The 10,402-nt window shown below is 42.7% G+C and overlaps 1 long non-coding RNA gene across 1 annotated transcript; it reads left to right on the plus strand.

Annotated features, from left to right (window-relative positions):
* Positions 1 to 7,752: 7,752 nt before the first annotated feature.
* LOC146267688 (uncharacterized) lies at positions 7,753 to 8,567 on the plus strand. The gene is made up of 3 exons (XR_014768783.1): positions 7,753 to 7,876; positions 8,103 to 8,184; positions 8,296 to 8,567. It is a non-coding gene; the product is annotated as an uncharacterized LOC146267688 (long non-coding RNA).
* Positions 8,568 to 10,402: the final 1,835 nt, after the last annotated feature.

The raw sequence follows: 10,402 nt of genomic DNA on the forward strand, positions 1-10,402 counted from the left end.
CATTTCCCTTCAGTTTTGTCTTTAGCAAGTGAAATGCATGCTCAATTGGATTTAGGTCAGATGATTGACTTGGCCATTGCAGAACATTTCACTTCTTTGCCTTAAAAAACTCTTTGGTTGCTTTCGCAGTATGCTTCGGGTCATTGTCCATCTGCACTGTGAAGCGCCGTCCTATGAGTTCTGAAGCATTTGGCTGAATCTGAGCAGATAATATTACCCGAAACACTTCAGAATTCATCCTACTGCTTTTGTCAGAAGTCACATCATCGATAAATACAAGGGAACCAGTTCCATTGGCAGCCATACATGCCCACGCCATAACACTACCTCCACCATGCTTCACTGATGAGGTGGTATGCTTTGGATCACGAGCAGTTCCTTCCCTTCTCCATACTCTTCTCTTCCCATCATTCTGGTACAAGTTGATCTTGGTCTCATCTGTCCATAGGATGTTGTTCCAGAACTGTACAGGCTCTTTTACATGTTTTTTTGGCAAACTCTAATCTGGTCTTCCTGTTTTTGAGACTCACCAATGGTTTACATCTTGTGGTGAACCCTCTGTATTTACTCAGGTGAAGTCTTCTCTTAATTGTTGACTTTGACACAGATACGCCTACCTCCTGGAGAGTGTTCTTGATCTGGCCAACTGTTGTGAAGGGGTTTTTCTTCACCAGGGAAAGTCATCCACCATAGTTGTTTTCCGTGTTCTTACGGGTCTTTTGGTGTTGCTGTGCTCACCAGTGCATTCTTTCTTTTTAAGAATGTACCAAACAGTTGACTTGGCCACACCTAATGTTTTTGCTATCTCTCTGATAGGTTTGTTTAGATTTTTCAGCCTAACGATGGCTTGCTTCACTGATGGTGACAGCTCTTTGGACTTCATATTGAGAGTTGACAGCAACAGATTCCAAACACAAATACCATACTTGAAATGAACTCTAGACCTTTTATCTGCTCCTTGTCAATGAAATAACGAACTCCCTTTATGAGGGAATAACATACACCTCGCCATGGAACAGCTGAGCAGCCAATTGTCCAATTACTTTTGGTCCCTTAAAAAGGGGGGGGGGGGGCACATATCAAATGTGCTGTAATTCCTACACTGTTCACCTGATTTGGATGTAAATAACCCTGAAATTAAAGCTGAAAGTCTGCACTTAAAGCACATCTTGATTGTTTCATTTCAAATCCATTGTGATGGTATGCAGAGCCAAAATGATGAAAATTGTGTCAATGTCCAAATATTTATGGACCTGACTGTATGTCCGAGCGAAAAGCAACATCATACCAATAAAATGAGCAGTGGAATTGTTCTCCACTGGATATAACAGCGTGCACACTAAGCAAGGTTAATTATTATAATTATTTAAATCCGAGGATGTCTGTTATGGCAAGCCATTTTATCATTTAATCAATTAATTATTTATATCAAAAATACAATTCTAAGCTTTTTTAGTAAGTATGACAAGCCGTTTTATCATTTAACCAATGAATTGTTGATATCAAGAATTTGAATTCTTGATATCCAGATTTGAATTCTTGATATCCAGATTTGAATTCTTGATATCCAAAAATGAATTTTTGATATCCAAAATGCAATTCATGATATCAAGAATTCGAATTTTGGATATCAATAACTCATTGGTTAAATGATAAAACGGCTAGTCTAGAGTTGATGTGAACGCAATCACCAACTATTTCTCATAACTTCATTAACACTTCAAACACAGACTTTTCTTAAATGTCATTCCTTTAATCCTTGTGTTTTTTTAAGGAATCGCATTTGAGACCACTCTGAACGATTTACGACTGCTATTTTGAGTTCTCAAAGTCTTCTGAAGTTCAGAACAAATCCCAGATGAGAAAATTTTCATGAATGGCAAATGTTTTCCTAAATCCAATTCAGAAGAAATTCTTTCTTAAATTATTTTTAACTGTGTTCGAGAATGAGGCCCAAGGTCTCCATCTCTGGTCTCATGTGGAAAAGACGTGTTTTAGCTATTATAACCTGTATCCCCAGCAGGTGTATATCAGGACAAGGTTTCTGGTGAGAAATCTCTACTACTCAGGTGTGAAGGATAGAGTACCTCAGTAAGAATACCTGGAGTTACATTTACATTTAGTCATTTAGCAGACACTCTTACCCAGAGCGACTTAGAGGGGACACAACGTCATTTTGCACAGCCGGGAATCGAACCAGCAACCTTCTGATTACTAGCCCGACTCTCTAACCGCTCAGCCACCTGACTCCCTAGACACTGCTTTGTTTGTGGTGCTTATTACGTGTAATATTATATACTTTCTTAACCACCCACACCCAGGTAATGGATATGGAACAAACAATGCCATGTATGTATATACTGTATGTACACATGCATACACACACACACACACTCACACACATGCGTACGTGATCCACACACTTTGGCAGTATTTGAACCTCTCATTGGGAAGTGGAGTGAGTGAGTGTAGCTACAGCCTATGTTGGTGAATTAGCCAATCCCAGGAAGAAGGAGGTGAGAGATCAGAGAGGCCAGCCAGTCAGAGAGGCAGAGCAGAGGCCAGTCAGAGAGGCAGAGCAGAGGCCAGTCAGAGAGGCAGAGCAGAGGCCAGTCAGAGAGGCAGAGCAGAGGCCAGTCAGAGAGGCAGAGCAGAGGCCAAGGGTACAGCCTCCAGCTGGCACGGTGACTGTGGTGACTGGAGGGGCCAACAGCCCAGCAGTCCGGAGACAGTGAGAGGACAGCAGTTGGTGAAGGGGAACGCCTGATGGGGAGGCCTGGCGCTGGCGTGGCCCTGCGGCCCTCATCTGTCCTGGGGCCCGGGGGCACCACAGGAGAGCCCCTGCTGGAGGGTAGGGCCCAAGGGAGGCCGGGACATCATCAGCATTGTTGCCATTGGTCATCTCTTAACTGACATGGATGCAATTACAAAAAGTAGAGGAGAGAAGTAGGAAACGGAGGAGAGGAGAGAAATGAGAGAGGAGATTGAGAGAGGAGATTGAGAGAGGAGATTGAGAGAATTTAATAGTCTTCAAATCAACAGGGTTGTTTTTGGCTGTACACCTATAGGTTACTCTAGATTATCAGTACTATAGGTGCTTTGTCATATACATGTAAATGGTTCTTTTCACTACGATAGGTACAACAGCTGAACAGAAGATGACTCCTCCAATGGACTGGGAAACCAACCGTCTCCAAGGTAACGGCCATTACTGCTGTACATCAGCACATGATGAGATATTGGTGTATGAGTCGTTTCCTTTTAAATCGTGAGCCGGGCAAAAAACATTCACATGCTGTACTATTAAACGTGTCTTTCCAGATCTTTCCCCTCCTGGTCTCCCAGGGCCCAGCAGGGGCGGGTCCTGTCTACAGCAGATGTCTGTCTGCATCCAGGACAATACGTGTAACAGACAGCTGGTTCCTGTCATCCAGACCTGTTCCTCCAAACCCTGCCAAAACAGCCAGTGTGCCCGAGTCACCCAGGCCTTCTACCGGGGCCTGGCCGCAGAAGTGGCCCTGGGGCTGGGGATGTGCCAGTGTGAGCCTGGGGACCAGGACTGCCAGGGCGTCCAACACTCACTGCACTCCGGCAGATGTGGGGCAGAGGAGGAGGAGGAGGAGGAGGAGCAGACGTGTCTGGGAAAGGTGGACGGATGTCTGGAGGACTCCACCTGCAGGTCTGATGGACACCTGAGGACACACACGCATGCCCTCAGGGACTCTCTCTCTCTCACACACACACACACACACACACACACCAGTAGACGCTGGTCCATAGAGGCAGAGCGGCTTGCTCCTCATGTATGTTTGAGAGGCAGGAGGATGATCAAAATATGAAAAGAGGAATAGCTTGTAAAGAAAACATGACCAAATCTCAATATATATATATATATATATATATATATATATATATATATATATATATATATATATATATATATATATATATATATATATATATATATATATATATATATTGAGATTTGGTCATGTTTTCTTATATGTCATTCCTATATATATGTCATATATGTATATATATATATATATATATATATGTATATATATATATATATATATATATATATATGTATATGTATATATATATATATATATATATATATATATATATATATATATATATATATATATATATATATTTGTTAATCTCTCTTCTTAGGAAGACAATCCATTATAGACATTCTGATTAAATTGCTTCAATAGCAACACCTGGGTAGGCAAGAGGGGGTCAGAGTGTGTGTGTGTGTGTGCGTGTGTGTGACGGGGTGCTCCTGCTGCAAGGAGGGATCTCCTACTTCAATATTTGTTATGCTAATCTGTTACCGGCCAAAATACACAAAATGATGCTCCTGGGGAGGACGTCCTCCTTAACCTACCACTATGGAGGACTACGTGTGCCAAAATTAAATACATAAATAAATACTTAAATAAATACTTAAATAAGTAAATGCTTAGATAAATAAAAAGACATCTATTAAGTGATGATACTGTAACATTTATGTTACACTGTTAACATGTGCCCTGTTCTCAGTATAAATCAGTTCTCAGAATATTTATGTTACACTGTTAACATGTGCCCTGTTCTCAGTATAAATCAGTTCTCAGAATAAAACGCATGATCAGGTAGAGGATCGGAGAAGTGTGTGTGTTTTGGTTGTGCCAGCACCGTTCTACAGCCCCACACCAGACATAAACCTTTACAGGTTACGCTTTAGGGCGATTTAAACATGTTCAGGAAAATACCGTGTTTTATAAAGCATAAAACACTGCAGTTCCATGATGACAGCTCTATCAAATGGCTTCTGTCCCGCCCCTTTTCATTTAAAATAAAATGCACATTTATTTTCCTTTGCAAAGGGGCGGGACATACGCAGTTGCACAGAGCGGTCCTTATTGGACTGAAATGTTTTACTCTTCAAACACTGTGATTGGACACTTTACAGTTTGCGCTCAACTTCTCAAGTGATGTTCTGAGTTTGCAAATCTATTAACTAAAAAGTTCCCTCATCGTAATGTTTCGTTAATTGTGTAACTTTCATCTGGAATTCTCAGAGTGGCACCGTGTCGTTCACCTTAAGGTTCACATTACTAAATTGTACTAACTGGATGACAGCGTACGACTGTCGCGTAGCATCGGACGCTCTCATCCAGTTAGTACACGGTGAGATGAATAGCCTTTCAGTTAGTAGATTTGCAAACTCCGAACATCCAACTTGAACGTTACTTCGGTTAGCCTAACTTGTAAGGGCTTAGTATTTTTGATCTACTGGTGCAGGCAGAAACAACCAAGACACACACACTTCTCTGACCCCCTAACTGATCATGCGTTTTATTCCATGAACTTGAGTGAAAACAGGCCAAATTTTACCAATAGATTTGCCCATTTGTGTTTCAATAAGACTAAATAGGTCTAATACTTGATTAACAGCTCAGGTCTGACAGTTTGCTCTCAAGTGTCCAATCACAGTGTTTGAAGATTAAAACATTTCAGTCCAATAAGGATAGCTCTGTGCAATTGTTTATGTCCCGACCCTTTGCAAAGGAAAATAAATGTGCATTTCGTTTTAAATGCAAAGGGGCGGGACTTTGATAAAACTGGTTATGTCCCGCCCCTTTGCAAAGGAAAAGATGCATTTCATTTTAAATGAAGGGGCATAAGTCATTTGATAGAGCTGTCCTCATGAAACTGCAGTGTTTAATGCTTTATAAAACAGTGTTTTTTCCTGAACATTTTTAAATGGCCCTAAAACGTAACCTGTAAAGGTTAATGCCTGGTGTGGAGCTGTAGAACGGTGCTGGCAGCCTGGCACAACCAAAACACACACACACTTCTCTGACCCTCTACCTGATCATGCGCTTGCATCAATGAATGTGACTGAGAACAGGCCACATGTTAACAATGACATAAATGTTAACATCACTTAAGAAATGTCTAGTTATTTATTTATTTATTTATTTATTTAAGTATTCATTTATTTAAGTATTTATGCATTTAATTTAGGTACATTTAGTCCTCCATAATTAACAACCAGGATCCAATATCCAGATCTCGTTGATCCAATGATAATATCCAGATTTCATCTTCAGTTCACCAACATTGTATTTGTACTTGAGAGTCAAACTGACAGTATAGTGACATACAATAAAATGAATGATGACATGCAAATTGGAAACTACTTTTGCTAAACACATGAAATTAAAGTAAGGCCTTCGGCTGGTCCACAGAGGCAGAGCATGTATCCAAATGTCACGTTTCCCTTTTATTAATCAAGTGTAGTTAGCATTTACATTATGGTAACAACAGTTAGCTTGTTGGACCTGAAGGACTGTTAAGTTAACTCAAATGGATTCGGAGCAGAGCAGATAATACTAACAACAAGGTAATTCAAGGCAGGAGAGACAGGTTCTGCAAACGGAACCATTTTAGCTTGAGTTTGAAAGCACTAATACATTGTTAATAACTCATATCCCTCCCTTCAAAGCCACTCCTCCAAAACACATGAACACCGCCTGACTACTGCCGGGAAGTAGACAGACAAGTCTACTCATTCCAATCATTGCATTCGGTTCGAATGCCGTCCAATCATCTGTGCCGGTCTGATCTTGGTTCAATGATGGTCGTGTTTATTACAGTCCAGCCACGCCCCGGACATCAGATTGATTTCATTTTACAGTCAAACCTTTTATTTGGTAGTTATCAGGACGTTAATTCAGCAAATATGACAAAAGTGCTTCTTCTTGCTTCATGTCCTATCCTGCCTTTAACAACAGGTTGAGGGAGGGCTGTCCAGATGTAGAGTGCATAGGGAAGATCCTCTAGAGGATTTCAGTCACAGCATTTCCACAGTTTGGTTTATGCAGTATTGGCGAGGAATGTATGATGACAACATCATATTTGGGGTAATAAACTTTGGGTACATTACCTTACTTTAGGTGCACAATAACTTTGCATCAGGTTGCTAGTTAGACTATTACTTATTTGAACATTCAAACACAAAACTTGATCATAATAAAGCAAAGATAATTTGTCAAATAATTTTGTGTGAAATAATGTGACACCTTGGGTCGGATTTCCCCTTGTCCTCTCCAAACACACGCACACACACACACACACACACACAACCTCACCCAAGCTCACTCACACACACCCCGTCCTGGTGTGGAGCTCTAAGCCCCCCTCTCCTCTCCTCTCCTCTCCTCTCCTCTCCTCTCCTCTCCTCTCCTCTCCTCTCCTCTCCTCTCCTCTCCTCTCCTCTCCTCTCCTCTCCTCTCCTCTCCTCTCCTCTCCTCTCCTCTCCTCTCCTCTCCTCTCCCCTCCCCTCCCCTCCCCTCCCCTCCCCTCCCCTCCCCTCCCCTCCCCTCCCCTCCCCTCCCCTCCCCTCCCCTCCCCTCCACTCTCCCCTCCCCTCCCCCAGGCCCGTGTTGGAGGGGCTCCTGTCCCAGTGCTGGTCTGAGGAGGACCGTCCTTGCGGTGCCTCCCTGTCCTCCGTCTGCCTCTCCCTCCTGGACCCCACCCTCCTCCTGAGGCAGCACCCTGGCTGTCTGTCCGCTCTGGTGGCCAGCGCGGGGACCCCCCTCCGGCAGCGCTGCACGTGCCGGGGTCTGGACCAGCAGGGCCTGCAGCGCTGCACCGCGCTGCACCACGCGCTCCTCAACCACTCGCTCTACCAGCGTGAGTGGATAGGGATTTGTCTTGGAAGCCTTTTCTCTGACGTTATTGTTGTGATCTTCAAGGAGTCGCTTTCGTAATGGCGGTCTGTAAAGGTGCTTGTGTTCAGTTCCAGTGTTGGAAGCGACCGGTTCCTCTCACCGGCCAGACCTTGTGAGTGGACCCCAAACTCACAGCTGGATGAGTGGTACGTGTATAAAAGTCCTTCCTCTGGTAGATCATGTGTTTGCTTGACGACGATTACACAGTATGGGTCCGAACTTTTAACTTCACCTCAATTGATTTGTCATCACAACCTTGCGGGAAATTTGATTTCACTGAGTCAGGATTCAATGTCTGCCTTCAGAGTCAGGGCATGCTGTTGGGCTACTGTTCATTCCTTCATAACCAAACAGATCTTTGTCTCCTTTCAGACCAGTTGGTGCACCTCTTGGGCTATGTGCTTCTGGTCATGGCTGTTCTGTCAGGGGCCGTGCTGGTTGTTCATAAGCTAGGGTGAGTCAACAGAAACACAGAGTCCACAATGGCACATTTCACAGCTCGGTGACATCACACAGTCTTGTTTTTGAGGAGTGAAGTTTGGTTGTCGTATTGTTGTAACTGCAGGCCGTACAGAGGAGCAGAGAAGGCAACATTTCACCCACCCGAGAAAAGTGGTTCATTAATTGTTAGGTGAACAGACTGATGTCGTGTTCAAACATGTATGTGTGTACATTGTTATATGTTGTTAGTAAGAGAACTACTGTAGTTCAACTGTAAGAGTTTAATTTGATTTGATAGGGTTTGCATGGTCTAAACCAATGCCACAAAAGAATATTGTTTGATTCAATTCACTGTATTGATGCTGAAGGAAATTCAGAGCTGAAACATTTTTTTTTTTCGATCAATAACATTTTTCTGTTTACATTGTGTTGTGCATAAAGCTTCATAGAAATGACAATAAAACGTTTGAAAACCAGTTTGCCTGATGACCGGACTGACTGCAAACACAGGTACAGGGAATCCAGACACACCTGACAGCTCCTCTGTTCCACTAATATCCTGGGAAGAGCTGCCAGAGCAGGCAGAACCTTTATTCAACTGCCAGAGTCAACATGACATGGCAATGATAAAATATTGATTCAGCCTTTAATTATTATTATTTTTTCATCTCTCTCTCTTTCTATGTGGAGCTCAATGATGGCACTGACACTGTGTCTACCTCCTGTGGCTCCAAATCAGAGCAGATTGTCATCACATGTTCCTCAGTGAGACAGTAACACCTTGAGAGTGAGGCAGTTAGTCTGTCTGCAGAAAGCTGCAGGCCCTTTCAAGTCTGCTCTTCTATCGCTCTAATGGAGACTTCTGAATAAAACATGAAGCAACCTTCACGTAGTCCTGGGTGTGTGGGTGTGTGTGGGCGGGCATGTGTATGTGTGCCGTGTGTGTGTGCCGTGTGTGTGTGTCGTGTGTGCATGTGCTTGTGTGTTCCCACTTCTACACATCCTTGGTTTAGTGACTTCTACAAGATGCTTGTCTACTGCCGCTCTTTCGAGGCTGGTGAATGAATGACAGAGGCTAGCTGTGCCACACACAGCTGTCTGTGCTTTCAGAACCCTGTCACCGAGCAGTGACCTTTGACCTTGCACAGCCCTATCTACACTGAAGTCTAACACTGTACTCTGCATTATGTGAGCACCTGGTTTCATACACATTCACCCCCCCCCACACACACACACACTCACAAAGTCAACACACACACGATCAATATGCAGGACTTTGATGTGAGAACATTGAGTCAAGCATAGGGCTCATAATGATACTTGTAAATGGACTATACGATAACAATTTCTATGTAATCATAGGCAATTCATGCTTTGTAAAAACAGTTGCTGGATCACCCTGTGTGCACATCCAGTCCTTCATGTAATGACATTGTTAGATTCACATCCAGTCCTTCATGTAATGACATTGTTAGGTTCACATTCAGTCCTTCATGTAATGACATTGTTAGGTTCACATCCAGTCCTTCGTGTAATGACATTGTTAGGTTCACATCCAGTCCTTCATGTAATGACATTGTTAGATTCACATCCAGTCCCTCATGTAATGACAATGTTAGGTTCACATCCAGTCCTTCATGTAATGACATTGTTAGGTTCACATCCAGTCCTTCATGTAATGACATTGTTAGGTTCACATCCAGTCCTTCATGTAATGACATTGTTAGGTTCACATCCAGTCCTTCATGTAATGACATTGTTAGGTTCACATCCAGTCCTTCATGTAATGACATTGTTAGGTTCACATCCAGTCCTTCATGTAATGACATTGTTAGGTTCACATCCAGTCCTTCATGTAATGACATTGTTAGGTTCACATCCAGTCCTTCATGTAATGACATTGTTAGGTTCACATCCAGTCCTTCATGTAATGACATTGTTAGGTTCACATCCAGTCCTTCATGTAATGACATTGTTAGGTTCACATCCAGTCCTTCATGTAATGACATTGTTAGGTTCACATCCAGTCCTTCATGTAATGACATTGTTAGGTTCACATCCAGTCCTTCATGTAATGACATTGTTAGGTTCACATCCAGTCCTTCATGTAATGACATTGTTAGGTTCACATCCAGTCCTTCATGTAATGACATTGTTAGGTTCACATCCAGTCCTTCATGTAATGACATTGTTAGGTTCACATCCAGTCCTTCATGTAATGACATTGTTAG

The sequence above is a fragment of the Hypomesus nipponensis genome, chromosome 11, assembly GCF_054491055.1.
Source record: "Hypomesus nipponensis isolate SF chromosome 11, ASM5449105v1, whole genome shotgun sequence".
Classification (NCBI taxonomy): domain Eukaryota; kingdom Metazoa; phylum Chordata; class Actinopteri; order Osmeriformes; family Osmeridae; genus Hypomesus; species Hypomesus nipponensis.